The sequence below is a fragment of the Nicotiana tomentosiformis genome, chromosome 4, assembly GCF_000390325.3.
Source record: "Nicotiana tomentosiformis chromosome 4, ASM39032v3, whole genome shotgun sequence".
NCBI lineage: Eukaryota > Viridiplantae > Streptophyta > Magnoliopsida > Solanales > Solanaceae > Nicotiana > Nicotiana tomentosiformis.
Window position 1 is genome coordinate 114,252,065 of NC_090815.1, and position 15,864 is coordinate 114,267,928.

At 40.1% G+C, this 15,864-nt stretch overlaps 1 long non-coding RNA gene across 1 annotated transcript; it reads left to right on the plus strand.

The window, feature by feature from the left end:
* The first annotated feature begins 2,865 nt into the window (after positions 1-2,865).
* Positions 2,866-10,146, plus strand: LOC104114883 (uncharacterized). The gene is made up of 2 exons (XR_690487.4): positions 2,866-3,389; positions 9,783-10,146. It is a non-coding gene; the product is annotated as an uncharacterized lncRNA (long non-coding RNA).
* Positions 10,147-15,864: the final 5,718 nt, after the last annotated feature.

Sequence of the window (15,864 nt, forward strand, 5' to 3'; positions counted from 1 at the left end):
TTTTAATTTTTCAGATTTTAAACCCACCCCTACTTCTGAGGCCTTCTTGAGGTTGGATAAGTTTACCAAGCTCTTTCCTGTTCATTTCAGCGGTGCATATTCTGAGGACCCATAGGATTACCTGGATCGTTGTCACGAGGCGTTGCGCAATATGGGTATTGTTGAGACCAATGGGGTCGACTTTGCAGTGTTTCAGCTGACTGGTTCTGCAAAGAGATGGTGGAGAGATTATGTATTGACTAGACCACCTGGTTCGCCTGCACCTACCTATGATCAGTTTTCATAGCTATTTCTAGAGAAGTTCATCCATGTCACTCTGAGAGGGGATTCCCACTTGCAGTTTGAGAGTCTTCAACATGGTAGTATGATTGTTACCCAGTATGAGACTCGATTTATGGACCCAGCTCGCCACGCCATTATCTTTCTCCCCACTAAAAGGGAGAGAGTGAGGAGATTTATTGATGGGCTCACTTTCACTATCATGCTACATATGGCCAATGAGACTGGAGATGATATTACTTTCCAGAGGGCCATAGATATTGCTAGACAGATCGAGATGGTTCGTGGTCAGAAGAGGGGGCCGGTGTCTGCTAAGAGTCATAGTCATTCCGGTAGTTTCAGTGGCGCCTCATCTGGAGGTAGGGGTACTTTTGGTAGAGGCCATCCTCCCAAGCCATTTCAGTCAGCGCTTCAAGTATCTCACAGTGCTTTAAGGAGTCGTGGTCTTTATGTATCTCATCTGGGGCAAACAGCCTACAGTGCACCATCAGCTCCAATTAGTGCGCCTCTGATCCAGATCTATGCCCGTGGTTATCCAGCCTGTTTGGGTTAGCTTCAGCAGCCACAGCACCAGGATGGGTGTTTTGAGTATGGAGGTACTAGTCACATCAGGAGGTTCTGTGTGAGATTGTTGAGCGGCATGCCACAACAGAGTTCTCGTGCCATGATCCCGGTACCAAATGCTCCACCGCCTACTCAGCCAGCTAAAGAAAGGGGGCAGGCAGCCAGAGGTGGAGGTCTGGCTATTATAGGTGGAGGTCAGGCCATTAGAGGTGGAGGTCAGCCAGCTAGAGACCATCCCAGAGACGTAGGTCATAGTGGTGGGGGCCAGCCTCAATTTTATGCTTTCCCGACTAGACCTAAGTCAGAGTCATTTGACGTCGTTATCACGGGTATTGTTCTAGTTTGCGATAGAGATGCTTCAGTTCTATTTAGTCTGGGCTCTACTTATTCCTACGTGTCATCCTATTTTGCTTCATATCTGGTTGTGCCTCATGATTCTTTGAGTACGTTTGTGTATGTGTTCACACCTGTGGGAGATTCTATTAATATAGATCATGTATATCGTTCGTGTGCGATTATTATTGTGAGTCTTGAGACTCGTGTAGATCTCCTACTTCTTGATATGGTAGACTTTAATATTATTTTGGGCATGGATTAGTTGTCACCGTATCATGTTATATTGTATTGTCATGCCAAGACAGTGACTTTAGCCTTGCCGAGGTTACCTCTATTAGAGTGGAGATGGACTCTTGGTCATTCTACCAGCATGGTTATTTCTTATGTCAAGGCTCAACGTATGGTCGAGAAGGGGTGTCTAACTTATTTGGCCTATATTCGGGATTCTAGTGCGGAGGTTCCTTCCATAGATTCAGTACCTGTTGTACGTGAGTTTCTAGAGGTGTTTTCTGTAGATCTGTCGGGGATGCCACCCGACAGAGATATTGACTTCTGTATTAATTTAGCTCCAGGCACTCAGTCCATTTCTATTCCACCATACCGTATGGCCCCGCCGGAGTTGAAGGAATTGAAGGAGCAGTTGTAAGATTTACTTGATAAAGAATTCATTAGACCTAGTGTCTCACCCTAGGGTAAGCCCGTATTGTTCGTGAAGAATAAAAATGGATCGATGAGGATATGTATAGACTATCAGCAGTTGAAAAAAGTCACTATCAAGACCAACTATTCGTTGCCGAGGATTGATGACTTACTTGATCAGCTTCAGGGTGCCAAGGTATTTTCGAAGATCGATTTGAGGTATGGATACCATCAGTTGAAGATTAGGCATTTGATGTCCCTAAGATGGCTTTTCGGACTCGGTATGGGCAATATGAGTTCCTAATGATGTCATTTGGGTTGACAAGTGCCCCAGCAGCATTTATGAGTTTGATGAACCCTGTATACAAGCCCTATTTGGATTCTTTATTGATCGTATTCATTGATGATATCTTGATCTACTCTTGAAATCGAGAGGAGCATGAGCAACATCTTCGGATTGTACTTAGGACTCTGAGAGATATATGCCAAGTTTTCAAAGTGTGAGTTTTAGTTGGACTCAATCGCCTTTTTGGGACATGTTGTATCTGCAGAGAGCATCAAAGTGGATCTAAGAAGATTGAGGTAGTTCAAAACTGGCCTAGACCTACTTCAGCTACAAAGATTCGGAGCTTCCTTGGTTTGGCGGTTTATTATCGCCAGTTCCCGGAGGAATTTTCATCCATAGAGTAAGCACCTAATTTTTTACCATACTTGTGATTTTTCAACACTTTTTAGTATGTAAATAATTTTAAGTTTAATCTACATATTTTAACCTTAACTTCATTTTTAGTAGGTTTAAGAAAATTAAAAATCACAAAAATTATATGTTCTTGATTTTAAAATATTTAGCTAGTATTTTTATTTTACACTCTTAAAAAAAATATATTAATTAAAACAAGTGTCAATAAGTCATTTCCATGTGGCAAGATTCTTCCTTATCTTTTGTAACAAACTCACATACTTTCTCTCAAAAAATGCACATGTCCATGTCACCAATTAATCCCTGTACCTAAACCTATATATTTTTCACTCACCCAACACACAAAAGGGAGATAGATCTGAAAATAGAGAGAAGGGGGAGGGGGAAAAACAGAGACAAAAAGAAAGAGAGATAGACGGAACAGACCCCTCTTCTACAGAGAACCCTAGCGCCGCCCCTATCTCACTCTCATTCTTTCACTCCCACACCCTCCTCTCATCACACACGCGAAAAGGCACTCAATATAGGCTAGAAACAAAACTTTCAAAAGCTCAGAATTCTTAAAGTGCTATTTGAAGTTTCGAAAAAAAGGAAATTAGCTAAAAAATACATAGAAAAGCTTCAACAAAGGATTGAGATCTGAAATTAAAAAAAAACAGTAATGAAAGGGAATTTCAAAATAATTCTATCTCCTACTGTTCACTCTGCATCTCCTGGGCTATCAACACCTCGAGAGTTGTTGTGGGTTTTTTGAGCTTTTCCGATCTTAGTCGTCGGTTCGAGTTCTTGTCGCAGTTCGACTTGCCGTTTCTGAAATTTTAAAGCTCCGGTGGAACTTCTAATATTATTGAAGAGAATTGTTCAATAAAAGGTTCGTTTCTTAGTTTTTTTTTATTTTTCTTTTTGGATATTGATTCATATAATGTTTCGCTGTATTTTTTTTTTCTTTCCGAATTTTCTTCTTTGTTATCTATTAATTTTGGTTGATGTTTGTCTTATGCGTATTGGTGTACTGCTTTCATTTGGTTAATTATAAAGGTTATAATGGTTACCGTTTCATCTTTCTTTATGTCGGCTATTTTCTTTCATTGATTTGGATTATGTGTGAGAATATCTCTACTTGCTTTTTTTTTAGTTCAGAATGTATAATGTTTTGAGTCTTCCAATTTTGATTAGAATTTTTATTGCTCATTTGTGAAAGATTTAATGGCAGTAGGTTGTGTTTTAGTTTGTGCTATAACAAATTGAGTTATGGGTTTTAGCTTAATTATTCATAGGTTGTTCGGAAAATATTTGAGAAAGCCATAGGATTTGTTTGAGAATTAATTTGGGCATGTGAGGTTTTAATTTGATGTAATAGACCTAATGGTTTATTTTTGTTTGGTCCAATTTAATAAGGGTAAAATTGTTGTTAACTTACTTATTAAGGATGTGTTGAACTCATATACCTTTCCACAATAATACTTTATCATAAATCACGATCTCAAAACAATCTCAAATGTAGTAATTAATCATGAACATCGTAGCTTGCTTTAGACGCAAATAATAAATCATCGTGACCATGGGTACGGTTCCCGTGGCATGGTCACGATACGTAAATCCCAATTCGAGTGTGCGTTTCACGTGAATCGATCAGAACTTCAAACAATAATAATAAAAGTAAACATGTTGTAAATCGCGGGTGCATTTCATGTGGTGCGGTTTGCAATGTGTATCAAAACGACAAGTGTACGACATCGTGACTTGTTCCAGAAATAAATTTCATAAATATTAAAAGCGATATAAAAGCGGTAATGCACAAAAGGTTTCAAATATGTATAAATCAGATAACTAGGCCAATTATTACTAGTTAAGCGACCGTGCTAAAACCACGGAACTCGGGAGTGCCTCACACCTTCTCCCGGGTTAACAGAATTCCTTACCCGGTCTTCTGTATTCGCAGACCATAAATAGAGTCAAACTTCCTCGATTTGGGATTTAAAATAAACCGGTGACTTGGGACACCATAAATTATTCCAAGTGGCGACTCTGATAAATAAATAATCCCATTTCGATTAATGTCACTTAATTTGGAAAAATTCCCTTATCCCATATCCTCTTCGGTAAAAAGGAGCTGTGACACATAGCAGTCCCATTGACTAGATTGACCCAAAAGGGGTGCTCCATTTAGGTGGTCGGATGAGTGTGAGTTGAGCTTTCAGAAGCTCAAGACTGCTTTGACTATAGCGCCAGTGTTGGTGTTGCCCACAGGTTTAGGATCCTACATTGTGTATTGTGACACATTGTGTATTGGGCTCGATGCAATATTGATGCAGGATGGCAGGTGATTCTATACATGTCACGGTAGTTCAAGTTTCATGAGAAGAATTATCTTGTTCATGACGTAGAGTTAGCATCCATTGTTCTTGCACTAAAGATTTGGAGGCACTATCTTTATCGCGTGTCGTGTGAGGTATTCACGGATCATTGGAGTCTACAGTATTTGTTCAAGCTAAAGGATCTCAACTTGAGGAAAAGGAGGTGGTTAGAGCTGTTGAAAGATTATGATATCACCATTTTGTATCATACCGGGAAGGTCAATGTGGTGGCCGATGCCTTGAGTAGAAAGGTTATGAGTATGGGTAACCTGACGTTTATTCCAGTTGGAGAGAGGCCGCTAGTATTAGATGTTCAGGCTTTGGCCAATCAATTCGTGAGGTTAGATATTTCAGAGCCCAGTTATGTTCTAGCTTGCACGGTCTCTCGGTCTTCTTTATATGAACACATCAGAGAGTGTCAGTATGATGACCCCCATTTGCTTGTTCTTAAGGACATGGTGTGGCACGGTACTGCAAAGCAGGTTAATATTAGATATGATGGGGTGTTGAAGATGCAGGGTCGGATTTGTGTGCCTAATGTGGATGGGCTTCATGAGTTGATTCTTGAGGAGGCCCATAGTTCCCGGTATTCCATTCATCTGCGTGCCGCAAGGATGTATCAAGACTTGCGGCAGCATTATTGGTAGAGGAGAATGAAGAAGTATATAGTTGCATATGTGGCTTGGTGTCTGAATTGTAAGCAAGTAAAGTACGAGCATCAGAGGCCTGATGGTTTGCTTCAGAGGCTAGAGATCCCCGAGTGGAAGTAGAAGCATTAGGGTTGTTCAAAATCAAACCATAACTGTTAACCGAATCGATGGTTTATTAGCTTATTGGTATCGGATTATCGGGATAATGGATGGCGAACGGATTGAGATTTTATAATTAACGGCTTAACAGTTTGGGGGCGGATTACTCAATTTTTTTATCGGATAAATCGTTAACCCGTTAAGAATTTTTATATTTACACTTTTACCTTTATTGAGTATTCAAAAAATTTGTTCCAGAGTAATAGATCCCACAGTATACTATGTACATGTTGGATATGAGAACAACATATACATTAAAACAGAGAAAGTGCAGCAAGATGCTATGATAAAAAAAATAGCCAATGAGAAGTGATAATTAAGGTTGCTGCTTCATTTGGGTGCAGTGATTGAGATAGTCTCATATCCAACATGTACATAATATACTATGGGATTTATTGTCATGTGCACATAAAATGCCTCGAATATACATTAGAAAAACATATGACCGAGTTGTGAAGCTAGAGCAGCAAGATTCTATGATAAAAAATTTATTTGGTTTAGCCAATAAACCGTCCGATAACCTTCCGATAATCGTTAATCTGATACCAATCCGCCCGTTATCTTATTGGATGGTTAGCGTATCACTATATTTATAATCCGATAAGCCGAACTGTTAAGCGTAATTATCTGCTCGATAAGAACCCCTAGGGAGCATATTACCATGGATTTTATTGTTGGGCTCCCACAGACTTAGAAGAAGTTTGACGCAGTATGGGTCATTGTGGATAAGTTGACCAAGTCGGCACATTTTATTCCAGTGGCAATTACCATTCTTCATAGCGGTTGGCTGAGATCTATAACCGCGAGATCGTACGTCTTCACGGTGTGCCCATGTCTATCATTTATGATTGAGGTACGCAGTTCACTTTGCATTTCTGGAGGGTCGTACATCGTGAGTTAGGAACACGGGTTAAGTTGAGTACAATATTTTACCCCCAGACGGATGGACAGTCTAAGCGCACCATTCAGATATTGGAAGATATGCTTCGCACTTCCTTTATGGATTTCGGGGGTTCTTGGGATCAGTTCTTGCCACTTGCGGAGTTTGCCTACAACAACATCTACAAGTTGAGTATTCATACGGATCCCTATGAGGCATTGTACTGGAGGCGGTGCCGTTCGCCAGTTGATTGGTTTGAGCCGGGAAAAGCTCAGTTGTTGGGTATCAATTTGGTTCAGTATGCCTTGGAAAAGGTCAAAATGATTCAGGATCGACTTCGCACAGCTCAGTCTAGGTAGAAGAGTTACACCGACCGTAGAGTTCGTGATGTTGCATTCATGGTTGGGAAGAGGGTATTTCTTCGGGTTTTCCCCATGAAGGGTGTGATGAGTTTCGAAAAGAAGGGCAAGTTGAGCCCTAGTTATATCTCACCTTTTGAGATTCTTGAGTGAGTGGGTGAGGTGGCCTACAAGCTTGCATTGCCACCAAGTTTATCAGTAGTCCATCCGGTATTCCATAAGTGCATGCTCTGAAAGTATCACGGTGATACGTCCCATATGTTAGATTTCAGTTCAGTCTAGTTGGACAAGGATTTGACTTATGGGGAGGAGCCGGTGGCTATTCTAGTCCGACAAGTCCGGAAGTTGAGGTCTAAGAGTTATCCTTCAGTTGAAGTATAGTGGAGAGGTCAGCCGATCGATACAACCACGTGGGAGTCCGAGTTTGACATGCGGAGTAGATATTCACAATTTTTCACCAATCCAGGTACCTTTCTATGTTCGTTTGAAGACGAACGTTTGTTTAGAGGTGGAGAATGTGATGACCCGATAGGTCATTTATAGTTTTTGCCTTCATTTCTATGCTCCGATACTTTGATTAGCTCCATTTTACGTATCTCGATTTGCGTGCGTAGTCTATGTCTTATTTCAGAAAATTTTTATGTGAAAATTTTAAAAAAATGCGAATTTTAACCTTTAAAATGATTTGAGTTGACTACGGTCAACATTTTGCATAAACGGACCCAGATCAGTATTTTGACGGTCCCGGTGGGTCTGCATCGTGATTTGGGACTTAGTCATATGCCCAAAATTTAATTCGGAAGTCCCTAACTTGTTTTGAATCATTTTACCGAAATCTAGCATTTTTGAAAGTTCAAGAATTTCAAGGTTTAACAGGTTCAGATTTTGATGTTAAAATTTGGAATAGTTCCGTATTGCTATTTGACACTCAAAATTTGGTGCAAAACGAAGTTGATTTGACGTGATTTGGAAGTCCGGTGGTAAATTTGCATGTTCTTGAGTTTCTTTGAAAATATCATTCATTTTGATGTTTGATCCATAACTCTAGGTGGTATTTTGTGTTTTGATCGTGCGAGCGAGTTCGTATGATGTTTTTGAACTTGTGTGCATGTTCAGTTTGGAGCTCGAGGGGCTTGGGTGAGTTTCGAACGCATAGCGGAGTGTTTGATAGAGTTAGGAGTCTGCCGGTGTTTTTTGCACATGCTTAAGTTCTCGCATTTGCGATAGTAGGATGAGCTATGTCAGGTTCGCATCTGCGAAAAAATTGTTATAATTTGCGATGGCGTTCTGGAGGAGCTGGTTTGCATTTGTGATCAAAGTGGTCGCACTTGCGGAATGTCCCACGTTCGTATTTGCGAACAAAGTATCATATTTCCAATGCCAACAGAGGTGTGGGGAGTTCTCTTTTGCGAGGACTTATTCGCATTTGCGGGGTTTGCATTTGTGAACCCCAGGTCGCATTTGCGATATCTGCGCCTCGACAAAAAGATGAGAAAACGGGACTTAGCTCATTTCTCACATTTTCTCAACCCTAAACACCCAAGAGGTAATTTTTCCAAGAGATGTTCTTCCTAAATTCATTGGTAAGTGACTTTAATCTATTCCTTTTCAATTACTCATTACATTCCAAATATTTTCAATATTAAATCTAGGGTTTTCATGGTAGAAATTAGGGATCTGGGTAGAATTGGGATTTTTGTAAAATTGAGATTTAGACCTCAAATTGAGGTCGGATTTCAAACCTAATCACATAATCACGCATGGGGGTGAATGGGTAATTGGGTTTTGGTCCGAATCTCGGGTTTTGCACGAAGCGAGCCCGGGGTTAACTTTTGTTGACTTTTTGGGAAAAGGGTAAAGATCTTTGCTTTATCTATTGTAAGTGATTTCTCTAGCGTTGTTTGATGATATTAAGTTGATTTTGGTTAGATTCGATTGGTTTGGAGGCGAATTTTAGAGGAAAGGCCCCGGTTTCGCTTTGATTTGATTGCAAAGCGAGGTAAGCATTGGGTCTAACTTTGATTTGAGGGAATTAGGAACCCTTGAACTATATGTTATGTGAATTGTGTGTGTAACAGTGTATATGCGAGGTGACAGGTATATATATGCCGTCAAAAAAGTTATTTCCATGCTTTCCTGTATTTTATGAATTTTCTTATTCTATGCCTTAACTGTTACATGCTTTAATTGCTTTCTATGCCATAACTTGTTACTTGTCATTAATTGTTCTTGTATTGAAATGTTCGTTCCTTCTATGACTCTATGATTAATTTCTACTTGCCTTAATTGTCTTACTTGTACACTTTAACTATCATATATTTGGCTGGTCTTGTTGCTTTCGTATTAATTGTAGTATTTCTTGATTTAGTACGGGGTTTCTTTACTACTTTGCTTTCATATTCTTTAATCGTAGAGATTCTTGTGAATTGAGTTGTTGAATTGATTACATTTGTTGAATTTGTTTATGGATCGGGTTGCACGCCGTAATGATTGTGATATGGTGGAATAAGGGAGGATTTTATATGTGATTTGATATTGTGAAATATGGGAGGATTATGATATTAATTATGATGATATTGTGGATAGGGTTGCGCGCCGCAACATATTTTATATGTGATTCTTGATATTGATATGGTACAATAAGGGAAGATTGCGTATTGTACGGTAGGATCGGATTGCGCGCCGCAACAGATTGTGTGTGTTGTATTCATTGTTGTTGTTGTGTTGATTTTTGGTGTTGTTACATGAAATTATGAGATCGGTTATTCTGGGTTCTCTGATACAAGGATTGCGCCCTTTTTCATAAGTTAATTATCTTATTCTTCCTGTTTTCCTTACCTTTTTATTATTATTATACAGCATGCAGGTTCTTGTAAGTGACCCTCCTTAGCCTCGTCACTACTTCGTCGAGGTTAGGCTCGGCACTTACAGAGTACATGGGGTCAGTTGTACTCATACTACACTCTGCACTTCTTGTGCAGATTTTAGAGTCGGTCACATCGGTGGTCAGCAGATTGCTTGGATATGGTGCTTGACGGAGACTTGAGGTACAACTGTACGGTGTTCGCAAGCCTGAAGTCCCCTTCTACATTATTCTAGCAATTTATTTCATTGCAGATAGTTATGCTTTTATTTAGACTGTTATTTGTAATACTCTAGTCACTCGTGCACTTATGACACCAGTTTTGATATTGTATCTCGATATCGCTGTTATTTTAGCTTATTCACTCTATTTCAATTTATTTCATCTTATTGGGTTTCATTTAATTTGAATTGTTAAAAATGGCTAATAACTCTTTCTAACATTGGCTTGCCTATAAAATGTTAGGCGCCATCATGGTCCCGTGAGAATTCGGGGTCGTGACACTTTTCCCCTATAAAAGCCTCAACTTTTTTCACTTCTTCCACTTTTCAATTCTAGAATTTACCATCGAACATTCTACCGGATTTTAACTTCTCCAGATCTTCATACATTGTTCATTGAGCCTTCATATCTTCAACTTCATCTTCATACGTCTTCTTTGAGCCTTCAACTCAGACCTTTATACCATATTTAAATCTTCATATTTTTTTCAAATCTATATTTTCCATATTACAATGGCAAAAACTTCTAAGTCAGTGCCTTAGCAGTGTTACACCTCATATTTTTGTACGTGAGAGTACATCATAAGTTAATTGATGTAAGCTCAGAAATGAGATCATCTTTGAAAGTACATAAAGTAAGTTAATCATGTTACCTTGGAGGTTACAAATCTTTAAGATCGTGGATAACAACTACCAAGAGGGTTGAAAGGCTTAGGAACTAAGCAAATTGAAAAAAATAAGTTTTGTCGAATGTCGACAAGTTGGGAATGTTATAACATGTACTTTTGGGGTGATAGTAGGGCTTTTAACATGATAATGATGTTATGTTATGAGTTATTTTATTCGTATAATAGTCGTATGTTGCATTTTGAAGTCAAAAGAGTTTTGGAACAAAAGTTGGCAAAGGTCATCACAAGTTACATTCATAATGTGTTGAATATTAGGTCAAATGTAGCAGCGATTTTCTCCTAATATACTTGGAATTATAGGATGATCCACATATAAAATTTAAGATCTACGAGTCCAGTTTCTAACGCATTAAACCGTTCATCGATATGATATCGGAGTGGAGAGATATTTACAGTTTCGCGAGACTGAGTAGACTGCATAGGTGACAATTAGGTGGGTCACTAAAGCTTTTTCAGCAATACCTTTCATATGTTATATGAGGTCTTTTTGGGACATATTATATACAAAATTTAAGTTCTTGTTATTTAGTTTCCAACGCTTTTAAATGTTCGTTCATACGACATACAGATAAAACAATATAAGCGTTGGAAGAAGGGTCAATGCTAGAGTGCCAAGTAGCACATTTTTGACTTTTCAAAAATAAAAGGATATTTATATCCCTTATGTCATATCTTTCTTAATTTTTCTAGATACCGCGACCAAATAAGACCCATAAATGTACCCTTAAGCTCTCTATAAGGGTTTCAAAGAAGATTAACAACCCGAGTACGAAATCAAGAAGCGATAATATTAGAACGATCCCTATGACGTATCGCTATATCACCTCTCTTTTACTTTGTAGTTTGAGTTTTGGAAGGTATTTAATAGTTAATAAAATTCCTACTTTATGTATTTAAGATATTAAATGTCAAATAAGGTTGATAAATTCATTTCCTAATAGTTATAACTCATGGAACGGTGATCGAAAGTCGTGAGTTCGAGTTATTCGACTTGTAATGGACTGTTTTATGGGTTGTTTCGTGTTATTTTTGGGTTGTCTATTTTTCTACTATTAATGTCGTTTTAGGGGATAAATGGTGTGGAGAAACACCGCATAATGGCAAAACAGTGAATTGGTCGTTCTTTGTAACATTTTCGGGGTGTTTGATACTACTATAGTTGTCGTTTTGGGAATGAAGTGATTGGGGTGTGTTGGGCTATTATAAGCTAAATATAACATGTATTTTGACTTGAATCCACTGTAGGAGGTAATTATATTGTGTTCTTGCATTTGCTTAAGGTTATCTTGATGTTGATTAAGTTAAATGGATGGGCTAGACATGAACTAGTGAATAAAGTAGCTAACTGAGGATAGTTGGAGTTGTGGATAGTTTTCTTTGTTATATATATATATGGTATAAGGCTGGAATAATTGATGAATGATTTCATTATCATGTTAATGATGTTGTTAAGTTAAATTAAGAAGTCTATAAGGGGTGATATGGGGTATACATGTTTCAATCGGAGCTTGCCACTCGTCGTGAAGTAGTTGTGACTTGTTGTTGTTATATGGTGTCTTTCTTATTGATAATTATATATTTCTGGATTGCTCTGGTCATTGTTGTTGGTATATAGTATTGGAGGAGGTTCTTGTTACATGGGAGATGCTGCCCAAATTCACATAAACGAGCAACTAGTTTAAGTTGCGGACTTAGCCTTTACTCAACACTGATTTTGAATCTCTTTATGCTATGGTAGATTGAGTTGAGTTGTTTGAAAATTTTCTTGGAAGGTATTAAGGACTCAATGGAGTTAAGTCATGTTAAGTCTATCCCTTCTTTCCTTTTGGTATGATCTATATGATGCAACCAAACGAGCAAGCACACAACTTTCACAAATGATTCTATTCTTAGAAGTAATAGGGGTGCCTATGTTCTTGATTCCCCATGTGTCCTATTATTCTATCGTCTCTTCATGGGTCTCAGAAAATACGTAAGTTGATAAAGTGTATTTCATGATATTAACCGAAGGCATATTGATCTCATGACATTCTGAGAGATCTTATTGACTTACTTCATTATGCATTGCATTCATTTATACATGTATATTGACCCATGACCAGATGGCATTATATACGCGTATAGTATATGTATATAGGGTATGGGGAAAGGTTATAACATTATATATGCACCACCACCTGATCAGTTGGTCTACGTTGATGATTTCGCCCACAGAGGCCGAGATGATATGATGAGATTCCCTTAGAGGCTTAATGATGTTATGTACGCATATACCTATGCATGATGTGATATTTATATGCATATGCATGACATTATAAATGTTTCATGATTCACAAAGCTATTCAGACTTACAGGTTGAGTTCGGTACTCCATGTTTCTTGCATGTCTTTTATATACTGCTTTCATGCCTTGCATACTCGGTACTTTATTTGTACTGACGTTCCTTTTGCCTGGGGATACTATGTTTCATGCTCGCAGGTCCCGATAGACAGGTTGAGAGTCCTCCTAGTAGGCTATAAGCTCAGCGGAAGGTGTTGGTGAACTCCACTTGCTCTGAAGTTGCTTATTTGGTCAGTATAATTTGGACATGTATTAATTAGTATGGCGAGACCCTGTCCCAGCCTTTATGATATTTATGTACTCTTAGAGGCTTGTAGACAGATTTCATGTTTATGGATTCTTGTATGGCCTTGTCGGCCTATGTTTTTGAGTATACAAATAATCATGTCGGCCTTATAGGCCCGTATGTCACATGTATAAGTTTCTATATCATGTTGGGTCGTACTATCTAGTATTCCCTTATGTTTTATTCTAGTTATCTCATGACATCACTTCTGGCCCATTTACCCATGTTGGTATGATAAGAAAAATACATTACGTTGGTGCTCGGTTAGGTAAAGCAATGGGGTCCCATCGCGGCCCATCGGATTGGGTCGTGACAAGCAGGCTGCCCCTTCATCTTCCCACCCGCTCGCAAATGCCAAGGTGGATGTTCCCGAGGTAGCTCAAGAGCCCCCCATGAAGAGCTTCATACACGGGTGTTGCTTTATCGGGAACGACTTCAAGGTCAAGAAGGCATCTAGCCAACAAGACCAAGGTGAGGGAGCATGGATATATATATGCTTCATCATAAAAGAAACCTTACCTGTAGTTCGAGCGGACTATAAATGGAAGGGTAAGGACGTGGTCATTCCCGGGCCCAATGATGATATTACTACTCACGTGAAGGGGTATTTGAGTGTTCACACTTACCCCTTCACGCTCGCCCTGGTGGACCCCATAGTCCTTGATTTATGCAAAAAGTACAAAGTATGCCTTGGGAAAATCCACCCTCGATCTTCTTACGCCATTTTGTGAATAACACCGAAGCTCCTCGGTTCACCCTCGATCACCTACTCCACCTGTACAGTCCCCAAATCATTCGAGGGGGGACTGATCAATCTCATTGGTCAAGGAAGAAAGGCTCCTTTCTCGAGCATCGCGAGGACCGAGACCGAGGCTGGCAGGGAAGGTTCTTTTGGTCATAAACCGAAGACCCGATTCCCCCTGAATTTCTACCATTCCCCGAAGAGTGGAACATATCCCGTAAGTATTGTCTTTCTTGGGTATTTCTTTCTTTTTACTCTTTCTCTCATTGCCTTTATTTGTGGTCATTCAGTTGTTGCCCAAGTTCCTGATGCGACCCCCCACCCCAAGGAGTGGATCGAGGGGATCTTTAAGTAGATGTTGTACTCCAAGCGCTCATGGCGCAAACTTTCAAAGGGAAAATGGGAGGATCGTTCTCATGGTGAGGTTATTCCCTGAATAGCTATCACTACGCTCTCAAATTAGATAGTGCTGACCTTTTCTCTTTTCTTATAGGTCTACCTAAGACCACCGAAATTAGGTCGTTGGATGAGGATGAGGATCCGTTCTTTCCTGATGAGCCCTCTATTTCGGGACAGCTCGGGGCTTTCGCGAAGGAAGAGAATAAGAGAAAGTGAAAGTCCTTGGGTTCCTTGGACCCCGAGGTAAAGAGGAAAAAGAAAGCGGCCACCTAGGCCCGGAAGCCCAAGAAGAGCACCAAGTCCAGGGTACCGAAACCTGACTCTTTCTACCGACTCATGGACGAGTCCGAAGAAGATGACCTCTTCGTCGCTCATGGGTTGACCCTTTATGAAAGGGAGTAGACGAAGATCGAGAAAGAGGACCATGAGGCATATCCCCCTCTAACTCGAGAACCTGAGGGGAAGATGGAGGTTGCGGCCTCCCAGGAAGCCGCTCTTGTTCCAAAGGAGGTGACCGGTGTCATTGACATTGTGGAGACGCCCTTTTATGCTGAGTCCATGCTCGAAGAGGCCCAAGCAGGCAAAGAAAATTCAAGTGAGGGAGCGTAGGGTCTAGATGATGTCCCCAACACGCTTTTCGACAGCATGGACATGGACGCACTGGAGGAATTTTTCGGGCTTGGTCACCTAGAGGTCCCGAAGAAGGACATGCTCTCGACAGCTGGCGGACCGAGTTCAAGCCCAAAACTAGTTAAGTAATTTCTTGCTCCAAGCGTGGACCCAGAGCGCAAGAGAATGGTCGTTCTCACAATCCCGAAGGATGTCCGGGTCTTGTCTTCTCTAGTGTGCTTAGCCAACTACCTCCAATGCCTGGTGACCGAGGAGTACCAGGCAAAGATGAATGAGGTGGGCATGTCAAGTCTCTTCAACGAGGTGCAGCAAGCGCTGAACCGAGTAAGGCGTTAACCTTTTTGTACCCCTTTATGAATCCCACTTACGTTTTTGGTGTCCCGTACTAATTTCATTATTTCAAAGGCTTCAGTGCTTCATTATGAAAGCTTCCTTCGGTACCGCTTAGAGATTAGCCAGCTCGAGTTCGAACTCAAAGAGCAGGTCCGGAAGAAGGACATGCACAGGGCTCTTAGTGAGCAACAAGACGAGGCTCTTAAAGACCTCCCGATTCTCCAGGTCGAGATGGAAAAAGCTCAAAATGAGGCCTCAACCCTGAAGCAGGAACACGATGACCTGGTTGAGAAGGTAAAGATTTTTGAAGCTAAAAACGAGCAGTTAGTCGTGGTGACTATTAACATGCCTTCGCAGGTCCAACATAGTATAGACCTGATCGACCAGTTGAGGCTGAGATGGACGAGGTCAAGGCCACGACCGAAGTGTGGAAGGGCA